This window comes from Dreissena polymorpha, chromosome 6 (genome assembly GCF_020536995.1).
Source record: "Dreissena polymorpha isolate Duluth1 chromosome 6, UMN_Dpol_1.0, whole genome shotgun sequence".
NCBI classification, from domain to species: Eukaryota; Metazoa; Mollusca; class Bivalvia; order Myida; family Dreissenidae; genus Dreissena; species Dreissena polymorpha.
In genome coordinates this window covers 30,388,412-30,414,194 of record NC_068360.1, presented here as the reverse complement: position 1 = coordinate 30,414,194, position 25,783 = coordinate 30,388,412, and the positions used below count along the sequence as shown (strand labels likewise).

The 25,783-nt window shown below is 38.1% G+C and overlaps 1 pseudogene; it reads right to left on the bottom strand.

Moving 5' to 3' along the window:
* Positions 1 to 1,398: 1,398 nt before the first annotated feature.
* The window catches only part of LOC127835552 (neurogenic locus notch homolog protein 1-like), an 88,678-nt pseudogene continuing 64,293 nt past the window's right edge, over positions 1,399 to 25,783 (bottom strand).

Here is a 25,783-nt window from a genome sequence, read left to right as displayed (position 1 = left end):
AAAAGACGGTCCTCTTCTTCTAAAAAGAATTACCTTAGTTTTACTTATATTTACTTCAAGACCCAAAAGATCACACTATTCGCTTAAGTGATTAATACTTCGTTGTAGGTCAGTTACAGACTTGCCGAATATAACCATATCATCAGCAAAAAGCATAAGTATGAATATCAAGTCATCATATGACAGTCCAGAATTGATTTCTTTTTCTAAAAATAGTTCAAGGTCATCCAAAAATAAAGAAAATAGTATGGGCGATAATACCTCTCCCTGTTTGAGTCCAATCGCACATTTAAAGAAATCCGAGTATGAATTACACTTTTTTTACGCAGCATTTAACTTGGGAATACATGTCTTTCATGATTTTTAAACATTTACCGTTAATATCTGCGTTATAAAGCTTATACCATAGTCCATTTAAATTGACGGAATCTAATGCACGTTTCATATCGACAAAACAACAAAACAAACGTGCGTTAGTATTCACGATATTTTGAACAATAGCAATTAGTACAAATATTGCGTCACTAGTTGAACGGCCTTTTTGGAAGCCGAATTGTGCGTCACTTAAAATATTATTACTTTCAAATAAATTATTTAATCGACTATTAAGAATGCTCGTAAAAAGTTTAGACAGACAGCTCACCAAAGGTATGCCCCTTATAATTACGTACGTCGTCTGGGTCATTCTTAAAAACAGGCACAATGAAACTTTTGGACCAATCTTTAGGGAAATGACCTGAATTCAATAAAGCATTAAATATCGTTAACAGATGTTGTGATAGTATATCAAAGCTTTCGATGAAATATTCGTAAATCAAATAGTCAACACAACACAATTTATTGCGTTTGAGCCGATGAAATGCCTTCTCTACTTCTTATATAGTAATTGGACAATCTAGCTCTTCAAATCTGCCGTTATCAGTGTTAAAATTATACAAATTGCAAAATTGTTCCGCTTGGGTATTATTTACGCTTTTAAAATCGTTCTGGAGAGAAAAAAATCATTAAAATCATCAACGGACAATGAATCACTAATGCTGTTTTTATTTTTGCTAAAAAGCTTCCAAAAATCTCTTGGCTTCGAGTGTCTAAGACTTACGATTTCTTTTAATCATTTGTTTTTATATTTTTGACGCTTCAATTTAACAGTAAGTTTGTATATTGTTTTCTTTTTTATCGTAATCAGTCTATCGCTATTTGATCTGCTTTTATTGTATTCCGCTAGAGCTTTGAAATAGGCGAATTTCGCTAGGCGACACTCGTTATCAAACCAGTCTACTCTTTTAAAGGACGTATTTTTAGAAGAAGATTGCCCTCTTTTAACAGTCTTAAGAAATAAAGCCTCGCCAGATTCGCTGAGTACTTTTGAAAATCTCGCCATACAATAATAAGATAAGATAAGGTAAGATAAGTTTTATTTAAAGTCGGCAAGATAAGCAACATATACAAACATAAGCTCATGTGAGCTTTTGAACCAACTATTGTACAAAAAGTGTAAATAATTAAAACAAGTGTAAATCAGCTTCAATCTTAAGAATGTAAGTAACATGATAGTTACACAGTTGTAATGGAGGCATGGTATTAAGTTAAAATACCTCATAATTGCAACTAAAAAGTAAAGCATCAAGCATGTTATTTAAGAAACCATAAAAACTGCTTATCCGCTTACATGTTAATGTTTAAAGGAGTACTATCTAGATTAGCTAAAGAATGACATAACAAGTTAAAACAATTAAAAGGTCTGTTTAAGAATCTTCAGTAAGAAACACACAGAGATTTGGCACATGTAACAGATTGGAAGTAGCACTTACACTAATGTATTAAACGCCCTATTCATGATTGGGTGAAAAATGTGACTATAAAGTGTTCACAAGCTTTATTGTTAATTTGATTAAGCGACCTATTCGTTGACCACATAAGATCAAGTTTCGAGCTCAGACCAATTATGATTGGGACAAAATATTAATGATCTCACCAAGTTTCATAAAGATCGGTCAAGAAATGTGGCCACAAGAGTGCTAACAAAGTAAATGTTGACAACAGACAACAGGTGATCACAAAAGCTCACTAATCATCACTATTCTTAATAACATTAAGACGATGTTATGGTAGTGTTAGCCATATGTAATGATATTTTAATAAGCCATGTAAAAGAAACAAATAATATAAGTTGATGTTCCAAACAAAATGGGGAAAAAGTGTTCCTTTACAAAACACTGCATAGGTAAACATCATTTAAAACATACATGTAAGGTTGACAATTACAATCCTTATTTTAGAAACAAACCAATAGTGACCCCGTTACCTTGACCCGTGATGACCCATATTTGAACATGACCTAGATATCATCTAGACACAACTTCTGACCAAATTTGGTGAAGATCGGAAGAAAACTACTTTAATTAGAGAGCTGACACCATGCTAAATGCTTGCAATGCACTAAGTGACCTCGTGACTTAGTTTTTGACCAGGCATGACCCATATTTTAACTTGAACTAGATAATATTTAGACAACTTTGGTGCAGATCGGATGCAAACTATTTGAATTAGAGAGCGGACACTGCTGTGGACGCCTCCCGCCCGCCAAGGGTGAAACTACATCACCAACACTTTTGACACGTTATTTATGGCACAAGTTTTTATTGCTTGTCATGCAAGTTAAAGAGCTATTAACATAACCCCACATTGCCATTATCATGAGACTTTACCTAACTTCATCACATCCCAAACAAATTCAGCCAATTTAGCATATAAATGTTAACAAAATCTAGGCAGTAATTTGGCAAAACATTGCCTATTTGCTTACCTTTTTAATGTCAAAGAACAAACTTAGAGCAAAGTTCCCTGTGACTGAGTAAAGCAAAGGCTAGCTCAATCAATGACAAACACACAAACAAATACTATCACATTATATATTTGTTCCTTAATAAAAACTTTTTATGCTGACTTTACATAACCATAAAAAATTATGGTTAGTTTTTATTATTATCTCATTCACAAATACATCAATTATCAGAATCATAAGCAGAAGCAACATCTTTTTGATAATCATCATAATTTTCTTCTTTTTAATCATTATCATTATCTGAAGCAGCAGCATTGATATACAAACAATTGAGATCACAAGAGGTTTATCAAAGACTAACATCAACAGCAACACAATAATTATTCTGAACATACATTCTATTGTTACAAAGATTTAACAAATGTGTTACATCCAATATAAATATTTTTTGAAAAACATAAAATTAAATAAATAGAGGATATTTGTTTGATTTGATGAACAAGAGGGATCATATAAAATAACATTTTCACGAGTGGCGCAGCAACGAGTGAAAATATGTATTTATTATGATCACGAGTGAATTAAAATCGATATTCCATCGAATCCAACAAATTTTCTTTTTATTTTATGCTATTTTCATCTTGAATTTACATAGTCAAAGAGTTTAACTGGGAAATTTCGCTGGATTTATAACGTCACTTCATCGAAAAAATGACGTCATTTCACAGTAAAACAGTGAAAAATATTGAACTTTTTCACTATTATTTATCACTGTTTAAAACAGTGAAATACCACTTTTATTTCACTTATTTTCTCTATAAACCACCGTAACGAATAAAATAAAATAAAAATATAAACTTATAAAAAAATATTGCAAACTAAACAATGTGATTTAAGCAGTTACTTGTAAACAAACATATTTTTAATAAATATAATGCAAGCAAGAATAGGCAAACAGTTGAAACGAAATTCTCTCACAAAATTATCCAAAGCATAAATGAACCTCCTTTTGTAAAAGCACCATCATGGAGAGTCACCCATACAACCTGTTCATTGGCACATATGCACGCATCCACTGAACAAATTCGGTTCATATGGACAAAAATCTTTCAAAAATATACCATAAAAACTGAGATAAAGTCAAACATGAAATAAAGTAGTAAATCACATTATTCAGTAGTGAATCACATCATACAGTGGTCAAACAAATCATACAGTGGTCAATCAAATCAAACATTGATCAAACAAATTACACAGTAGTCAAACAAATCATACAGTTGTCAAACATATTATACAGTGGTCAAACAAATCATAACGTGGTCAAACAAATCATAACGTGGTCAAACAGATAATAACGTGGTCAAACAAATCATAACGTGGTCACACAAATCATACGGTGGTTAAACAAATCATTCAGTGGTAAGACAAATCATACAGTGGTCAAACAAATAATATAATATAGTTGTCAATCATATATAGCGGTAAATCACATCATATTATGTTTTAAAATGTCATGCTGATTTTTTTCCATGTTTTTATATAACTATAAAGAGGGTTAAGTTAATTTTTTGAGATATTTCAAACTAGATTGACAACCATTTTGATAAATGGTGACCCTGATAAACCATTGTATGAATATACAAGCTACATAGTAAACACTTCTTATACCATATTTATTTTAACCTTAAACATGTAAATTCATAAAAATTGATGCAACCTGAAAACAACTGCTGCAAATGTGTACATAGAAATCAAGATCATACAATCTGCTAAACAAGATGGATGAAATAATGACAAGTTTCAGTTACCCAAAAATATTGCAATGGAAGTTTTCTCATAATTTGTTGTTAATGTACATCAAAATAATGAGAGATGTCTGAACATGCATAAGTTTTTTTGTCCAGTGTTGATTGTTTAAATGATAACCCACATCATAGCATTATAATTGTGTCATATCTCTGCTGATGGCTTGCATTTCCTTTAATACTTGTAGCCAGCCTTAAAGCATAAACCATCAAACTATTTATTTAATAAAGGGAGATGTTACAAAAAAATATATTTCCTCTGTGATTATCATATCATAAAGTTGCAATACATTTACAAAATGTGAAATGCACATTTTATTTAAATATGAATACATAAAGCCAAATTCTCTCTAGCATGCCTATGTAATATTGTTTTATTATATTTTTGAAAACACAATTACAAGGAATGTTCTGTTCAAATGTTTACATCACATACCAAAATGACATTAAAAGTATTTCATGTATGCTCTAAAAAACATTACATTTTTGTGCCTCTCTTTTAAAACAGGTTTAACCCTTTACCATTTAGATATGTATTTTAACGCATTTGTAGTCCATTATAAATTTAAATTTTATTTAATACCTTTTTTACTAGATTCAAGCTTTAAAGGCTTCAACTCGAACCTTTAGATACTGATGAGCAGCAAGCAGCATAAAACCTGAACAGACTGCGAGTAACTCGCCGGCTGTTCTGGTTTTATGCTGTTTGCTAATAGCCATATTCTCTTTGCTTCTAAGTGGAAAAGGGTTAATTGCATGTGCATAAAGTTTTACCCAAATGAGCCTGTGGAGTCTGCACTTGCTTATTAGAGGCGTCACTTTATACTGGAATTTCGAAACATTCCATAAAAGCGGAAAGTTGTGTCGCTAATGCAGAATGCACAGGCTCATCTTGGACGCTACTTTATGCAAAGCATTAAGCCCTGTTTTCCCATAACGAGGCTATTTGAATTCCAGCAAAAGGAAAAGATGTCATGAGTATAATCAGAGGTAAGGTAAATTATGTTTTACGGTGCGATACTAAAACCCCCTGTGTCAGACCCTGTTTGAGATCTGCAGTGAACGCTGACACAGACTCACTTCCTGTTACCATTCAAGTTGTTAGAATAGCGCTGCAAAACGTCCGTACTTTTCTGTAAGAATTTTGGAGCATATGCCGTCAAGTTCCCATGCCTACAAGTGACAGGGGTTGGTTTGATTTCAAGTGTTATACAACTACAAGACAATTGTTCACCTATGCACTGAAATCATCTTTTCCTTTTGTAATTTCATATTCATCAATATAAAGCGTTATTCCATGTATGTCTTTTAAAATATATGATTTGCATAAGAAGTTTCAAATGGACACCTTACCTTCTAAATTATATTTTAAAAATCTGCATTAAAATTTGTTAAAAGTAGGATTTTTTGCTACTCCATGTGTAATTATGTTTTTTCTGTATTTGTTATATATGTTGAAGCCTAGATTGAAATTCTATGATGAACATCTTGGTAATAAAATCCTAATTTTACTTGCCTAGAAGGAACAGTTGGCGGTACTCCAGCATACTTTTCCCCCTCTAAGTAATCATAGAGATGATTGGCTTCAGCATCCTGCCCTAAATCCGCCTCCTTGTTAATTTCCTTACAGATGGGCAGGTCAACTGATTTAGCTCCGCCCATATCAAAGCAGAACGTGCTCCCTTCTTCGGAAAGATAATCATTGTCTGCATACCTACAAAAGTGGAGGAAAGATTTAACAACATTTTAGATGATTATTCATAATAAAAACACAGTATTATTATTACTTAAAAACATCATACATGATTGTCACTTAAAAAACGTTCTAGAGGATAGCGCGCTCGACTATTTGAGTGCTTGACAGTATAACGTAAGCCATCGTGGGAAAATTGTTCAAATTATTCAATAATGTAAAGGTAATAGTTCAGGTATATTTTCTACAATCTATCGAACATTTGTAAAGACATAAAATAAACTAATAAGATTACATTTCAAGTTTGATAGCAATAGCTTTGGTGGGAAGTTTGGACGGTCCTTCAAAAATAAAGTAAATAAATATTTTTTTCATTTTTTTAACCATGTTTCAAAGAAAAAAATATTGTTTTTGGGTTGGATAGGGGGAGGGGAGTTGAGAGGGGGGTATAATGTGGGGTGTGGTCATTTATAAGACGATCTTTCAAAAATGAAAAAATGAAAAAAAAATAATTTTTTTTTTTGGGGGGGGGGGGAGGGGGAGCAGGGATTCTGGGTTGGGGCGTGTGGTATTGTTTTGGTGGAATCAATCGTGGTATTCAGGTAAATGTTGTTTTGTCAAAGTATTAATACAATCTGTTCATAAATTAAGAAGTTATGGCAACTTAACTAAAATTATTATTTTTACCTTGAGAGTCAAGGTCATTCAAAGGTCAAGGTCAAATTGAACTTGCCAGGTACAGTACCCTCATGATAGTAAGAACATATTTGAAGTTTAAAAGCAATAGCTTTGATACTTTAGAAGTCAAGTGGATCTAAACTTAAAATTTAACAAAATATTAAGTTACTTAGACAAAAAATGGCCATAATTCTTACAAAATGCTTGATACAGTTGTTTGCTCTTGTTTATAGGTTGGGGTTATGCTAGTAAAGACGTATGCAAAATATTAAAGCAATATGTCAAGGGACATAGGAAATATTTGGGGTGGTACACAAACTTTAACATTTGCACGCTCACGCTCACGCTAACGCCGACGCCGGGGTGAGTAGGATAGCTCCACTATATATATTTCATATATAATAGTCGAGATAAAAAAGATAGTGGAAATACAACTGACATACATATGCATTAAGTAGGTGGTTTTGGGATTATTAAGAAACGACTACATAGTTCTTGTGGTTCAACCAGTGCAAACCAATAGAAGTAAGTATGAAAGACTCAACAACAGAGTTTCAACTCAAGTTAATACAAGATAAGTGATTTTGATCATGTTAAAATTAATTATGCTTATTTGAGTTTTCACTCTCAACATTACCCCCTCGTTTTTTTATGGCTAAACTCCGATAGCCATAACTCTTACAACTACATGAATGATGAATATTTGGAAAAAAAACAACAATTTTAACAATAAAGTCGTTAAATAATCTAATTAACGAATAACAATTTTCACAATTCCTCCATCTAAACACTGTAATTTTACAGTTAGCACTATACTAAACACCTCGCATTCTGAAATGCTACCCTGGAGTTGACATTTAAATAACAAAGCTTAAACACTTATAACATTTCAACAGTTACAACTCAGTTTTGAAATTATGACAATCTGACCTAGAATATTTCAAAACAACAAGAAATTTTAACATCTATTATCCCATAGACTCAAACAACTTCAGTGTAATAATACACATGACTAGACAAACATTTTAACATAAGAATAATACCAAATGTAATACATATACTTGACAATTTTCAACTTATAGGAGTCCTTATATTGAGTATGTAAAGAACACTTTGAATCTTTCAGCATAGTTGACATAGTTAGCATAATAAATAATAAATAAGCCCATACATGTGACAAGGTGTGAGAATTGAAAGAAATTAATTTAGCTAAAAGAACTGACTGTTCTTAATGGTACCTTGTTATTCATAATACTGATAATGATGGTATATGGCAAAACGTATCTCCTAAAATTATTATTTATCTCCTAAAATTGTTGTTTTCTTTCTCTTCGAGAAGACGCTGCCTCTTCGGTACGGACTCCTAAGGCCTACCCCGCGGTCTTGAGTCAGCGGCGATGCGCCCTACGACCCTTTCAATTCTGTCAATGTTAGAGGTCATCCTGGTGATGGCCCTCTCGACGACCCTTATGGCCCTGCTGTTCCGGTCGGTGGTTTCAGCCACTTTTGCGAATCCGGCCTCAAGGATGGTAGCGATGCTGTTTATCAACATCGTTGGGTTAACTTCTGATGGCCTCACATTGTCAGTCTGCACGCCAACTTCTGTGACACTTCTTGTTTCAGGTGGTGATAAAGGAAGAGCCTTATTGTCATCAAGGAAGAGGGTATCAGCAAAATCGAATCCTGGCGTAGTCTGCCTGCGTGTCGGTCCAGCAACAGGTGTGTGCAACACCTTTACAGGTGTGTGCAACACCTCAGCCGTGGACGTGGCTTGATACATGTTTGCGGATCTGTTCGGTTGAGGTGTACGGGCGTTGAGTGTCACAGAGCTGGTGCTGCTGGCTTGAGAGTTTAAGGCGATGACGGATGGTCTCAACAGTTGTGGTGGTGCTGCTACAGCTGCAGGTAGGCTTGTAGTCTGGAGGTGCGTCCCACTGGAAAACTGGTCACCCATCCCAGGGTAACAGGGGTCATACTACTGCACCCTTTTCTGAAACGATGATTGGGCCAGCACCTCTGGTATGACTTTTATCGCAACTAGACCATAATTGTTGCCTTCTTCTTCGTAGTTACTCGCCAGTGAGTCGCAAATCATGGTCACTCGGTGATCCATTTCGTACTGTGTCGCCTCACTGAAATATGTTCCCTGTTCAACAGGCTTCGGATTGGCATTGTTGCGGAGGAAACGTGTCTGGTCATTGATGTTGCCAGCTAGCGCCGTGCGTTTTGCGTAGTTTGTCACATGTTTTGTAACGCTTCTTTGGTGGTGCACCTAAACATGCACAACGTGCAATAGAATGGGGACTGGTCGAGCGTCACGTTGTGTTTGTATATGTGGACCGCCATTCTATACTTCTCTGTGACGCATATAGTTCCCGTCCTCACGCAGTGCAGGCAGGTGAACTGGCGTCTCTTGGCCCTACGAGCGTCCATTGTTCCCTGGAAATACACAAGAAGTAACCGGTTTTGAGGATTTGTTCCGCAAGCAATACGCCGCTACCATCAACATGACCATATCATCATTAATGCCAAAAGAGGGAGGGATCGAGAATCAAAGGTGAGAGAGAAGTTCAGGAAATGTTAGATTTGTTGGTGCCTTGTGCTTGCGGAATAGGTGATGTGTTGAATTATGCTTGCAAATGAGTGTTGTGTTGCAAAACCAAATGGTTTGCCGCTTTAATCAGCCAGGTTGGTCTCTCATTTCCTTTATGTTTCTTTAACATTTCGTAGTGAGCCATCTGTGAACCACCTTTCCCATTCAGCTGTATTTTGTAAGTGACAGGGGACTTCTTTTTCACGACCAAATATGGCCCATCGAATGCCTTTTCTAGTTTCTGCATCACGCCCACTTTTCGTTATCATGCAGAAGCCATACGGCATCACCCACATTGTATGTATGAAATACTGTATTGACATCATATGCATCTTTGCTACGTTTTGCATTTGCCCTCATGTGCTTACGGGCGATTTCATGTGCCTTTTGCAGGTGTGCTTGGATAGAACTGACATATTTCTGGTCTGATGTTTGCTCTTTGCCCGTTGCATATCCATAGACCAGATCAGTATGTACCCTCACCTCTCTCCCAAGACACATAAAATTTGGCGAAAGACCAGTCGCTTCGTGTGGCGTTGATCTGTAGGCCCCTGCCAGACATCTTAGGTATAAATCCCATTCGTCTTGGTTAACCAGGTAAGCCTTAATCATTTTGACCAGTGTTCTATTGAAACGCTCAGTTTGACCATTCCCTTTTGGATTTCTCGGAGTCGTGCACGTTTTCCTCATTTCAAAGAGCTTGCACAAGGCTTGGAAAGTGGCACTTTCGCAGGTTGACCCCATGTCTGTGTGAATTGACAACGGTGCATCCCATCTGGTTATAAACACTTTTGCAATTTTTAATGCGCAGTCATTGGCGCTCAGTGTCGCTACAGCATTTACTTCTACATATTTGGTGAAATGGTCTGTAGCCACCATTATGTATCGGTTACCCCGTTCTGTTACTGGCAAAGGTCCCAAATCAATAGCTCAAGTGTCCCATGGTGCGCCGCTTGGTAAATGGCCTATCGGAGCTTTTGCTTTCTTCTGTGGTTTCTTGTCGCATGCACATGTATCACAAGCTTTTATGTATAATTTCAGGTCTTCCTTCAGATTAAACCAGAAGAACTGGTGCAATATTGTTTTAAGGGTTTTCTTGATTCGGAGGTGCCCAGATAATACATTGTCATGTGCCAATCGCATCAACTCTTGCTTCAACTCAACTGGGACTATAATTTGAGTATATTGCCCTGCCCCGTCCTCTTTCTTGAAACGCTTACATAGCACCCCATCTTCAAGATACAGTTGTTCCCAGAGGGTTCAGTAAAATCTGGCAGCAGCACTTTCCCTTGCCATGTCACCAACTGTTTGCCTCTTCCCTTTGATTTGTGCTTGTTTAATGATTTGGATGTCAGGATCTCTTTCTTGTATTTTGGTCATTTCTTCTGGGGTAAATTCTTGGAAACAGGGTTTAACTGTACTTCTCGTGTCAACGGTCTTTAATTTTCCGGTTTCCTTTTCAGCAAGCTGGGCCGCAAAATCTTCAGACTTCATCAATTCTGCCCTGCGCCGATACTTCGAGCATGGACCACAGGGTAGAGGTTCACTGGTATCAATCTTGTCACATTCACATTCTCTTGGTACTTCACACCTTGACAAAGAATCGCAGTGTTGCTGATGTTTACCAGGTCTGTTTTGAAATATAGAATGCTGCTAATATTTCAATCCATCTGGCTATCTTTCCATTTGGCTCTTTCATAATAAACAACCACACCAGAGCCTGGTGATCTGATCTTACTATGAACTGTCTGCCCATCAAATACTGCCGGAAATACTGAACAAGGTACATTACGGCGAGAAGCTCTCTATCGGTAATACAGTAATTTCTTTCAGTCTTGTTCAAACCACGGCTGGCACATGCTATCACCCATTCCTTATTGTCTTGCATCTGAGAATGGACAGCACCAATGCCAACACCTGACGCGTCAACGTCAAGATAGAAGGTACTTCCATCGTTAAGAGGGTAACTCATTACATTGGGACTTGTAAGTTGCCCTTTCAGTGCCTCTAATGCTTCCAAACAAGCCTCTGTCCATGCAAACAGGACATCTTAACGTGTTAGGTATGTTAATGGTTTGGCAATTTTTGCAAATTCTTTCACAAAGCGGCGGTAAAATGATGATGTGGCGACGAATTGCTTCACATCCTTTTGGTTAACAGGTTGTGGCCAGGATAGTATTTTGGATACATTCACTGGGTTTGGCCGAACACCGTCATTAGAGACCACGTGTCCTAAGAGAACGACTTCAGTCTTTAGAAGGTGATATTTGTCAGGACTTAGCTTCAAGCCGGCCTCTACTATTCTTTCCAAGACCTCATAAACCCGCTCAATGTTTTTCTCGAACGTAATTGCATAGACAATAATGTCATCCACATATATAAAACATGTTTGCTATTGCAGACCCTGAAGTTCAAGCTCCATCGTTCGCTTAAAAGTGCTGCCACTGTTGTTCAGTCCGAAACGCATACGCGTCATTTCATAAGAGTCCATATTTGCAGGTAAATGCTGTCTTCGGAATATCCTCACTTTTCACAGGTATTTGAAAATACCCGCTTGTTAGGTCAAAACTGCTTAAGTAAGCAGAGCGTGCAATTGCATCAAGGCAATTTTGGGTCCTTGGCAAGGGGAACCCATCAGGTTTGACCAACGCATTGAGTTTTCTGTAGTCTACATCGGGTCTGACAGCTCCAGACTTTTTTCTCACAAAGACAATTTGGCTGGCCCATGTAGACGTGCTTTACGCCCTTTTTAGAAGATCGTCTATTGCAGATTTCTCCTCTTTTGCAAATGCGAGTCATGGCCTCTGCTTGATCGGCTTAGCATCTCCAGTGTCAATTGAGTGTTCTGCAATATTGGTAAGGCCTACATCCCATTCGTTCTTCGAAAATGCCTCACCACATTTGCACAGAAGAGCTGCCACAGTACGCTGTTCTTCTTTGCTCTTGCCATCAACAGATTTCTCATAAAGGTCTTTTAGGTGATCTGGTATTGGTTGATCCATAAACTCACGCAGTTTTGTTAGCGTGCTGCCAACTTCACAAATTTTCCTTAATTTGCCATGTTTTTGCTTTACATTTGCAGATTCTTCTTAAGCAATGCCGCTTACAATTCTTTCAATCAGCTCCGCTCTACCGATATCAGCATTCTGCCTCAAGGTAACTTCAGCATCCATTGGGTTCAAGACCCTGACCTTGCATGTTGACAGAGTATCGATATCAACGAGGGTGGAAGCCATGACCAACTGATATTTGTCCTTAAAATTACTGCTAGGTTCCACTATGTATTCCGCAGCCTCTAAGCAATAGTCTGATTCTTCTCTCTCTATGTAAACGTCCACCAGTGCTTCCATTAATCCAGGGATTTTCGCATCATCCGCCACTGTCACTCTTCTGGAGCATTTTCCTCTACCAACTTGAAAACCGGGATCTTTTTACCATCAAACACAATCTTATTTTCGCTTAAAATGATGTCAGCCGGTCCCTGACCGCTACTCATAAGTATATCGAAACCAAGTAAGGCTTAATCCTCTATGTCTGCCACAATCACTTCTTTGATAAGTTTGTGTAGCCCAAGTGATATTTCAAAATTGCCCTTTCCCACCTCAGGCACAGGAACACCCCCTGCACCTACTAAACATGCAGACTGCACCAACTTTGGCTGCATGGTACTAGGTAGTTTGTCAAATGCCTAACAGGATATTTTATCCCGACGTGCATGCGCCCGGGAGTTGAGTGAAGACAAATTTTGCTGCTTGACCTTCCAGCCGAGGTAATAGCTGATCTATTTTTGTGTCATCATCCCATCCGTACCGCATACCTATTGCCTCAAAACCTCGAAATTCAAACCTGCCAATCTTCTTTCCCTATGAACGGGGATATCTTCACATGATTCGCTGTTCTGTAACCATGCCGTTGATACTGACCTAAACCACATGGCATTTGATTCCAGCGACATTGTATTTGACCTTGGTTGCACTGTTGGTCATATGGCACCCATCTATTCTGATTTCTGTCTTCATATGACTCATCAGCCCTCCCATTGAAAGGCGGTGCCATTGCTGATAGGTTGGAGTCACGCCCCATACCCGCATCGACAGGTACAGTGTTGGGGCGACCTTCTATGAGAGAGTGTTGTCCGGGGGCTGTAAGTTATTCTCACCATATTCCGATGATTGGATTTTGTCTGCTATTTTCTTTCATGCACCGAAGCTCTTTGACCAAGTCCTTGATAATGGGCGTCAAGTTGTCTATTTTCTCTTCTCTACATTGACTTTGACTGTTGGTTTCTCCTGATTAAGGATGATCACTTTCGCCAGAACTTAGGACACAATGTCCAATGGGCAACAATCATTTCCAAACGATACGTTTTGTCTACAAAGTTGTGTCTCAGCTTCGCAATACCTTCTGTCCGCAGCGGTCTTGAAGACAATTTCACAATCACAATCGTCATCCATGGTTGTTGCACCAGACTCCGGATCACTGGATATGTCGTAGTTTTAAAAACAGATCCCACTTCTGACACCAACATATGTTGCGAGTCAGGCTTGGACTTCGCCTTCAGGGGAGACTGGTATTTGCCATCCGTTACTACTGCTGGTGATGGTGAATTGTTGTTATAATTGTGAGTGAGTGATTGGTGTTGTAAATGACTCCAACTTAAAGGGTTAAAGACGACAAAGAGTCGGAAAACAGTATAAAATTTTGATTGAAGAAAACTCGTAAGGATATGGCGATAATAGTATAGTAAGTCGTATACACAACTTTGTGAAATGTAACCTATCAAAACGTACTATTATCGAAAAGAGACTTACTTGCTCAAATTGCGTTACAAAAAACTATGATATATATTTAATATATTATAATATATTCTTTACTTAATCTTGTTTATATTATATAAGTTACCAATTTAATAATAAGTTAGAAAGACGCGCACCTATTTGCTAAGTTTAACTTAAAAATTCTAGTGACACCGAGATGGAGTTCAGGCTCTTTGAGAAATGTTGGAGTTTCGAATGAACGCGCACGGACTATTTATACTCGCCACGGTGCCACATCGTGGCATGCCACATGCCACGACACCCCAGTGTGGCACAACATTGTGTCACGCCACAATTTTGTTGGCATGCCACAGACCCTGTGGCATGATTAAGTTGTGGCAGCTTTGTGCACGTCGTGTACAACAGCTATTTCAAAGGATAATGTATTATTTTCGTGTAAAAATAACATGTTTACAAATAAATGGGTTCACATATCACCTGATAAGTTCATGTAGCGTTTTAAACACGAACCTCAACTCGTTTTCGAGGGAAAAACATAATTTCGTTACTTAGTCGATACTGAATGTAAAAACACGATGGCTAACACGAAAACGTTTAAAAGAACGCTGAGAAAACATTAGCAAAATTACATCATCACACATTATTTAAAATGAACCCTTCTGCGCTGTTATGTAGAAAAGTATACATTCCGTTTAAAAACCCTAACATTTAACAACACAATCGTCCATAAGATTGGAATAGAGCGTAACATAGCTAAAGAAAAATTGCCGAAGCGAAGATACATTAAAAAGCTAAAGGAAAATAATAGTGGAAATACAACTGCCAAACATATGCATTAAGTATGTTGTTTTGGGACTATTAATAAACGACTACATAATTATTTTGGTTCAGCCAGTGCAAACCAATAGAAGTAAGTATGAACGACTCAACAACAGAGTTTCAACTCAAGTTAATACAAGGTAAGTGATTTTGATCATGTTAAAATTAATTATTATTTGAGTTTCCAATCGCAACATATTTGAGTTTCCACTCTCAACAATATTGCAAAAGTTATGGTCAATTTTAAAGCTTGACGCAAACCAACAAACAAACCAACAAACCTACAGACTGGGCAAAAGCAATATGTCCCCCAGTATAGACTGGGGGACAAAAAAAAACACCATTGAAGATGACTATTACTTAAAACAAAATTCTAGATTATTATTACCTGGGTACTTAAAATACAATCTAGATGATTATTAAATAACACTGAACGTACGTTTTACTTAAAAAAACATTTTAGATGAATATAACTTAGTTTCTGCATGATTATTACTTAAATTGTTGATGATTATTACCTGAAAAAGACTCTAGATGATTGAAGTTAAATACATTATAGATCATTATTGGTTAAAACACATTCAAGATGATAACTATTTGAAAACAATGTCTCAGTAATTTGAAAGTGCAGAAAAATTAATCTCAACAAGTAAGGCTGACCTGGATATTTCAAATACACTGATGATACCATGTTAAGTCCAAAAACAGGTCTTACAGTAAAAACAAGCAAATGTGTAGAATTTATATATCCAGCAGAATACATTTTGTTAATGGATTGGTGCAAATCCATTTATATACCATACAATCATTATAATTAGTGTAGTGTATTTGTTTTTATGAATTGCAATTCACCTCATTGTTGTTTTTAACCCTTAATGTTTCATGTTGAAATCTTGTAGCGATATAGATATAGCCTTGAAACGTTACACCATTTAAAACAAGAGCTGTGTTTGTGAAACACAATGCCCCCTACTGCGCTTTGAAGCCGCACGGCAGCTATTTTAGAAACAAGGTTATATTTTGAATGTTAAGGTCACTGTGAACTTGACCTTTGACCTATTGACCTTTAACCATGTTTGAATGTAGATCTCAATGAGATGCATGCACATGTGAAGTTTTAAGAACATAGACCCAAGAATTTACATTTAATGAGCAAGGCAAAAGTTTTGTGACAGACACACACATACAATGACAGACAGACAGACAGGCTAAAAATAATACACCTCCTGATCATTTGATCTGGGGGCATAAAACTATTGACATAATTAAAGCTTAACATACAAAAAACAATTTTAAAAGACCACTAAATCACTGAAATGTATCCTCATGGTAAAGGTGTTATGTAACCTAAAAAAATTCACCTGTGATCCACCGTGCTTTCCTCCGTTTGTTGGCTCAATGTCAGAGCGAGGTTCGTGTCCTTGACCCTTGTGTCTGACTGAGGAGCAGCAGAGTTGATGATGTTATTAAAGCCGACGCTATAGACTTCTGTAAACTTGGCCCTGCGTCTGTAATATGTGGCATGGAGGGGACAATGAGTTTAATACACAAGTTTATATATATTCCTATTATACTTGTTTGTGATACATAATTTTTTCATGTTGACCGTTTCTTTATTTTAAAATACAAACAAATAATGACGGATGCAAATTTCTTTTTAAAAATCCAAAATAAGAAATAATTTAATTAATGTATCCACGAAAAAGTCATTTTTTAACTGCGAAATTGCATGAAGACAAATATAAATAATTTTAAAGTAAAAAATAACCTCTGAACAACTTGGTTTATAGTTTCTGCACATAAATATTGCTGGCCATATATTCCCGAGGTTTACAAGGAAATATCCGTTATGTAGAAGGGTTGATTCACTGTTTAAAAAATTGAAAAATATTACAGCTGATTTTTTTCATATTTTAACATTGTCGCTTTAACTTTTTCCTCTTTCTAATTTATTACAGTACATTTACAGAATGTCAAGAATGATTGACTCAAAATTTGTGAAATAACATCATTCTTTTTTAGGTCATTATGTATTTTTCCAACTAAATTGTCCATTGAACTCCTTTAAAAAGAACGGATGCAGAATAATCTACATAGAAAAGTTGTTGAATTCAATATATTATATAAAAGAAAATGCATCTGTTTCTCCCAAAAAGAAAGGTTACAAGAACCATTTTATGTATTAAACGCATATTAAGTTGTAATTAATATTTGGCATTAGCATCTGCAAAATACCATATAAACCACAAGACCGGGTAAAAGCACGAAATTTAAAGATAATTAGTAACACCAGATATATTCGGTGTTGCATAGCTTAACAATTGTCCAGACAAGCTCAGTAGTCCGAATGTTAAATAATATTTCTGATACAAGAAATTTCACAAAGTAAAGTCAGAGGCTTGATAGAGCCCGCAACAAACACAGGGAATCCTTGACAAGAGTTACATGCAAGCCTCATGTGCATACTGTACAGACCACACAGGCTACTGCAAGCCTCATGTGCATACTGTACAGACCACACAGACTACTGCAAGCCTCATGTGCATACTGTACAGACCACACAGGCTACTGCAAGCCTCATGTGCATACTGTACAGACCACACAGGCTACTGCAAGCCCCATGTGCATACTGTACAGACCACACAGGCTACTGCAAGCCTCATGTGCATACTGTACAGACCACACAGGCTACTGCAAGCCTCATGTGCATACTGTACAGACCACACAGGCTACTGCAAGCCCCATGTGCATACTGTACAGACCACACAGGCTACTGCAAGCCTCATGTGCATACTGTACAGACCACACAGACTACTGCAAGCCCCATGTGCATACTGTACAGACCACACAGGCTACTGCAAGCCTCATGTGCATACTGTACAGACCACACAGGCTACTGCAAGCCTCATGTGCATACTGTACAGACCACACAGGCTACTGCAAGCCTCATGTGCATACTGTACAGACCACACAGGCTACTGCAAGCCTCATGTGCATACTGTACAGACCACACAGGCTACTGCAAGCCCCATGTGCATACTGTACAGACCACACAGGCTACTGCAAGCCTCATGTGCATACTGTACAGACCACACAGGCTACTGCTAGCCTCATGTGCATACTGTACAGACCACACAGGCTACTGCAAGCCTCATGTGCATACTGTACAGACCACACAGGCTACTGCAAGCCTCACGGGCATACTGTACAGACCACACAGGCTACTGCAAGCCTCATGTGCATACTGTACAGACCACACAGGCTACTGCAAGCCCCATGTGCATACTGTACAGACCACACAGGCTACTGCAAGCCTCATGTGCATACTGTACAGACCACACAGGCTACTGCAAGCCTCATGTGCATACTGTACAGACCACACAGGCTACTGCAAGCCTCACGGGACTACTGTACAGACCACACAGGCTACTGCAAGCCTCACGGGCATACTGTACAGACCACACAGGCTACTGCAAGCCTCACGGGCATACTGTACAGACCACACAGGCTACTGCAAGCCTCACGGGAATACTGTACAGACCACACAGGCTACTGCAAGCCTCACGGGCATACTGAACAGACCACACAGGCTACTGCAAGCCTCATGTGCATACTGTACAGACCACACAGGCTACTGCAAGCCTCATGTGCATACTGTACAGACCACACAGGCTACTGCAAGCCTCATGTGTATACTGTATAGACCACACAGGCTACTGCAAGCCTCATGTGCATACTGTACAGACCACACAGGCTACTGCAAGCCTCATGTGCATACTGTACAGACCACACAGGCTACTGCAAGCCTCATGTGTATACTGTATAGACCACACAGACTACTGCAAGCCTCATGTGCATACTGTACAGACCACACAGGCTACTGCAAGCCTCATGTGCATACTGTACAGACCACACAGGCTACTGCAAGCCTCATGTGCATACTGTACAGACCACACAGGCTACTGCAAGCCTCATGTGTATACTGTACAGACCACACAGGCTACTGCAAGCCTCATGTGCATACTGTACAGACCACACAGGCTACTGCAAGCCTCATGTGCATACCGTACAGACCACACAGGCTACTGCAAGCCTCATGTGCATACTGTACAGACCACACAGGCTACTGCAAGCCTCATGTGCATACTGTACAGACCACACAGGCTATTGCAAGCCTCATGTGCATACTGTACAGACCACACAGGCTACTGCAAGCCTCATGTGCATACTGTACAGACCACACAGGCTACTGCAAGCCTCATGTGCATACTGTACAGACCACACAGGCTACTGCAAGCCTCATGTGCATACTGTACAGACTACACAGGCTACTGCAAGCCTCATGTGCATACTGTACAGACCACACAGGCTACTGCAAGCCCCATGTGCATACTGTACAGACCACACAGGCTACTGCAAGCCTCATGTGCATACTGTACAGACCACACAGGCTACTGCAAGCCTCATGTGCATACTGTACAGACCTCACAGGCTACTGCAAGCCTCATGTGCATACTGTACAGACCACACAGGCTACTGCAAGCCTCATGTGCATACTGTACAGACCACACAGGCTACTGCAAGCCTCATGTGCATACTGTACAGACCACACAGGCTACTGCAAGCCTCATGTGCATACTGTACAGACCACACAGGCTACTGCAAGCCTCATGTGTATACTGTACAGACCACACAGGCTACTGCAAGCCTCATGTGCATACTGTACAGACCACACAGGCTACTGCAAGCCTCAAGTGCATACTGTATAGACCACACAGGCTACTGCAAGCCTCATGTGCATACTGTACAGACCACACAGGCTACTGCAAGCCTCATGTGCATACTGTAAAGACCTCACAGGCTACTGCAATCCTCATGTGCCTACTGTATAGACCACACAGGCTACTGCAAGCCCCATGTGCCTACTGTACAGACCACACAGGCTACTGCAAGCCTCATGTGCATACTGTATAGACCACACAGGCTACTGCAAGCCTCATGGGCATACTGTACAGACCACACAGGCTACTGCAAGCCTCATACGTATACTGTACAGACCACACGGGCTACTGCAAGCCTCATGTGCATACTGTACAGACCACACAGGCTACTGCAAGCCTCATGTGCATACTGTACAGACCACACAGGCTACTGCAAGCCCCATGTGCATACTGTACAGACCACACAGGCTACTGCAAGCCCCATGTGCATACTGTACAGACCACACAGGCTACTGCAAGCCTCATGTGCATACTGTACAGACCACACAGGCTACTGCAAGCCCCATGTGCATACTGCACAGACCACACAGGCTACTGCAAGCCTCATGTGCATACTGTACAGACCACACAGGCTACTGCAAGCCTCATGTGCATACTGTACAGACCACACAGGCTACTGCAAGCCTCATGTGCATACTGTACAGACCACACAGGCTACTGCAAGCCTCATGTGCATACTGTACAGACCACACAGGCTACTGCAAGCCTCATGTGCATACTGTACAGACCACACAGGCTACTGCAAGCCCCATGTGCATACTGTACAGACCACACAGGCTACTGCAAGCCTCATGTGCATACTGTACAGACCACACAGGCTACTGCAAGCCTCATGGGCATACTGTACAGACCACACAGGCTAATCTTGGACAACACTTCACGCACATGCATTCAGCGAAGTTTTTTTCACAATCTTGAAAAGTACCGCTACCAGCCCAATTGAGAAAAATTAGTGCCGAAATAAACTGAAATTGGGAGAATTCGCGTTGTGAAGTCTTCAAAGATTGGGAAATTGATGTATTTGATTTGTTGCTTACAAATACTTAAATATTTATATCTAAGTGTTGTCAAGTTGTCAATATTATTTAAACTTGGGTTCAAGCTAAAGAGCTGCTTAGGGAAATTAAGTAAATGTTGCATTTAATTTACTTTTTTTTTGTGTGTAAAACCTTCAATTGGGATTTTTTTCTGCTGACAGCAATTAGCAAAGTTTCAGTTTGTCCCCATTGGGAAAGTGCCTTTTGCAGTACTTTATAAAGAAAGAAAAAATTGCTGGCATCAAAACCACTTTCCCAAGAACAAGGGTCACGTCAACAAGGGTTTCATAAATAAGGCATAGAAAACTTGCACAAACCTTCGGTAGAAGAGTATTCCCACTGCCAGACAAGCAAGGAACACGATGATTAACGAAACAACAATTCCCACCAGGCTGCCTAGAAACATCAAACAACAGCATGGTCAAGGCATGGGCCTTGATGTTTCAAACATTTTCAAACATTTAACCCCTTTCCCTTGTAAGAAGCAAAATGAAAATGGATTTTGCAACCAGCATTATTCCAGAACAGCCTGCGAGTAACTTTCATTCTGTTCAGGTTTAATGCTGTTTGCTGCTCATCAATATCTAAGGAATGGAAATGAAGTCTTCAAAACTTGAATTTAGTAACACAGGCTTTTAATAAAATGTAGCTTTCTATGGGACTAAAAATGCGTCAAAATATGTAACTAAGTGGTAATTGGTTAATTGATAAAGAAAAGGAAAATACGCTTGTTCTGCAAACAAGACAAACCGTCAGGAGACGTACTTTCATGTTACAAACATTTAACACTTTAAAACTCATATACGTTTTTGACACGTATTTTTCTTGAAAATAAAAATGAATTAAAACCTTTCTAACTTGATTCAAGTTTTAAAGGATCTATTTCCAACGATAATACACTTATGAGCAGCAGCAAACAGCATAAAACCTGAATAGACTTCCAATTACCCCTTTACCACGTATAGCACATTTTGACGCATTTGAAGTCCTTTAGAAAACCAAATTAAATTTAATTTCTTAAAATATTGAAGTTTGAAAGGCTTTATTTCCAACCCTAAGATAATGATGAGTAGCATACAGCATAAAACCTGAACAGACTGCGAGTTACTCGCAGGCTGTTATGGTTTTTGCTGGTTGCAAAAGCCATTTTCTATTTGCTTCTCATGGGGAAAAGGGTTAGTGCGGATTTTATGCAGGTTGCATATAGCACTTTTTCACCTCCTTTCTGAGTGGAACTGCTTAAGATTGTGAAAATACAACTTTTCTGACAACAAATATAACTCTTGAACCGAATTTATGTTTGAAAGGCTGATTTAATGTTTTCATGGTAGACCATTTCTACGCAAATAAATGCCAGCCCGACACCATGTTTCCATGAAAACAATTTAATGTCTAGTTACCTGTAGAGATGCCACCGTGTTCACTGGACGTAACATGTCTAACAACCTCCACACCACCCTGTCCAGGGGCTGTAATGGTTACAACAACATGGTCAGTTAACAGAAAGGCGGTTTAAAACAGCAAAACTCAAAACTTTTGAAATCGTAGCACATTTTCAAAGTCTAACAGAAGGATCTATTTCCAACGATAATACAATTATGAGCAGCAGCAAACAACATAAAACCTGAACAGACTTTCAGTTACCCCTTTACCACTTATAACACATTTTGACGCATTTAAAGTCCTTTAGAAAACCAAATTAAATTTAAGTCCTTTCTTGATATATTGAAATTTTGAAAGGCTTTATTTCCAACCCTAAGATAATGATGAGAATCAAACAGCATAAAACCTAAACAGACTGCGAGATACTCGCTGGCTGTTATGGTTTATACTGGTTGCAAAAGCCATTTTCACTTTGTTCCTAATGGGGAAAGGGCTAGTGCGGATTGTGTGCTGGTTGCATATAGCTATTTTCACCTCCTTTCTGTGTGGAACTGCTTAAGATTTTGAAAATACACCTTTTCTGACAAAAAATATAACTGTTGAACCAAATTTATGTTTGAAAGGCTGATGCATGGTAGACCATTTCTACGCAAATAAATGCCAGCCCGACACCCTGTTTCCATGACATCAATTTAATGTCTAGTTACCTGTAGAGATGCCACCGTGTTCACCGGACGTAACATCTCTGCCAACCTCCCAAACCTGTCCAGGGGCTGTAATGGTTACAACAATATTGTCAGGTAACAGAAAGTGGTTTAAGACAGCAAAACTCATTTTTTTTTTAAATCGTAGCACTTTTTCACAGTCTAACAGAAAAACACTAGAATATTAAATAAACAAGATGTGCTTGTGAAACACTATGTCCCCCATAAATTTGACCTTGACCTTTGACCTTAAAGGATGACCTTGACCTTTCACCTCTCAAAATGTGCATGCCAAATATCAAGTTGCTATCTTCAATATTGCAAAAGTTATGGCCAATGTTAAAGTTTGACGCAAACAAACCAACAAACCAACAGACAGGGCAAAAACAATATGTCCCCCAGTATAGACTGGGGGACATAGACTGGGGGACATAAACATGACTCATAAACCCCATGGTCAATTTAAAGTAGGTGAACAATTATAGTATAAGTTAAATTAATCTCAAAATAGTGTCTTTCAATACTTTACTTCAATCACAGACAAATACAAAAAGATTTATTTTGATTTACTATTTTTAGTTGGGTGCCTGTAGAAGAAACAGTGAATTGAAGATGTTGCCTTTTTTTTACTTTGCTCTATGAAAAGGGGATTTAATGCATGTGCGTAAAGTGTAGCCCAAAATTAGCCTTTGCAGTCCGCACAGGCCAATCAGGTACTACACTTTCTTACTAAATTGTATTAAGTTTAGGTGAACAATATTGTTCCCACTTTAGATAAAAATACTTAAAAACAGACGTGAAGCATACCCCCATATGCTTCATTGACACAGAATATTGTGCATGTTGTCTTCACAAAACAAGGGAAGCTAATTAATGGCGATTTTTAAGAATTAATATGCCATTATCATTTATGGCCATTTTGACCTTTGAACTCTTGAGTCTTTCGCATGACACGCCGTCCAATGACTGTGAACGAAATTAATGTACAGAGTCATTTTAAAATCTCACAATGAATGACATAGTTATGGCCTGGACAAGCTGGATTTTTGCTAAGAAGAGACTTTATTTAAGCAAATAAGTTTAGGAAGTCATTTCAGCAAAAAAGAAATTGGAAATGAGTCACAATTTTGGCCCAAAATTTGACCAAAAAACCTTGATTTAGTTTAAAACTATGTATTTAAGCTCAAGTGCAACAAAAGCCTTTCGTACCCTAAATGTGTCGTACCAAACTTTTTTTCGTACCCAATATTTTTGGGCACATAATACCCAGATGCAAACTCGCCCTAAATATTGTCAAGACAAACATTCTGACCAAGTTTTGGGAAGAGTAAGTACTCAATGTGGACTCTAGAGCCCACACCAGGTCTTTGTGAGATCTTACTTGTGACCTACTTTTTGGCTACAAACATTGGTTTATAAACCAGATTAAAACTCAGCAAATAAGTTAATTATTGCATACTTCTCAATTTATATTTTCTATGTTGTATACATGTGCGTTTGCCATGAATTATGTAAAGGAATAATGAATAAGGATGAGTTTATTGTGTGAAATGCAGTCATTTTAAGCTGACAAGAAACATATTTTTTTAAAGATTTGTTCTCATTTAAACATAAATTACATTAACACGCATTCTATATTGTTGCTCAGAATAAACAAAACTGAAATAAACTATCTTCAATTCACATGAGTCATTGAAATTTACCATAACACACACAAATTAATACTGATTGTAAGAATTACACTTGTACTTCCCTTTTGGTGCAAAACTAGTTTGTTTCTCAAATGTACCACTTAATTTTTATTTATTATTTGTCACGGTTTATCGATAAATGTCATCTACAATTCAACTAAGTATTTTCACTATAATTGCAAGAATTACCTTGAATCAATGAGCTATTGTCTACTGTGAAGTCATCGGAATGCAGAGCAGAGTGCTGTATTTATGTTATATAAATTTATAAAATAAAAAGATGGTCATGATGACCCTAAAGCGCTCACCTGGATTCAGGGTGCATCAATTGCAAAAGACTTGATTACCTGGATTTTGACACCAAACAACCCAGATGAAAAGAATAATACGGTCAATATTCATTTTCTGCTAATTTTGACCAAGAGTATGTTTTTTAAAGATTGAACTGGTGACCAGAATTTTGGACCCAGATGAACAAGAATCATACTTAGCCCAGATAATATTAAGATAAACATTTGACCATGTTTCAAAAAGATCGATCACTCTTCTCAAGTGATAACAATGTTTTCATTATGTTAACCTGGTAACCTTGTCTTTGAACATCCGTGACCAAGATTATAACAGGCCCTAGATGTTGTCGAAATAAATAGTCTTCAAAAGTTGTAACAAGATTATTCTAGTATTTGACCTGGTGATCTTGTATTGGGCACACACTACCCAGATGCAAACTCACCCTAGGTATTGTCAAGACAAACATTCTGATCAAGTTTTGGGTAGAGTAAGTCCTCAATAGGAACTCAAGACCCCACACCAGGTCTTTGTGAAATCATACTTGTGACCTACTTTTTGGATGGACACCAGATTAAAACTCGGCCTAATTATTGTCAAGATGAACATTCTGACTAAATTGTTTTAGGTTTAGGTGAACAATAGTGTTTCCAATTTGGATAAAAATACTTAAACATTAAGAATAAAAGTGTCTTTAATGTTATATTTACTTAGGTTCAACTGATAGACCTTTTGATTGGAAATTACC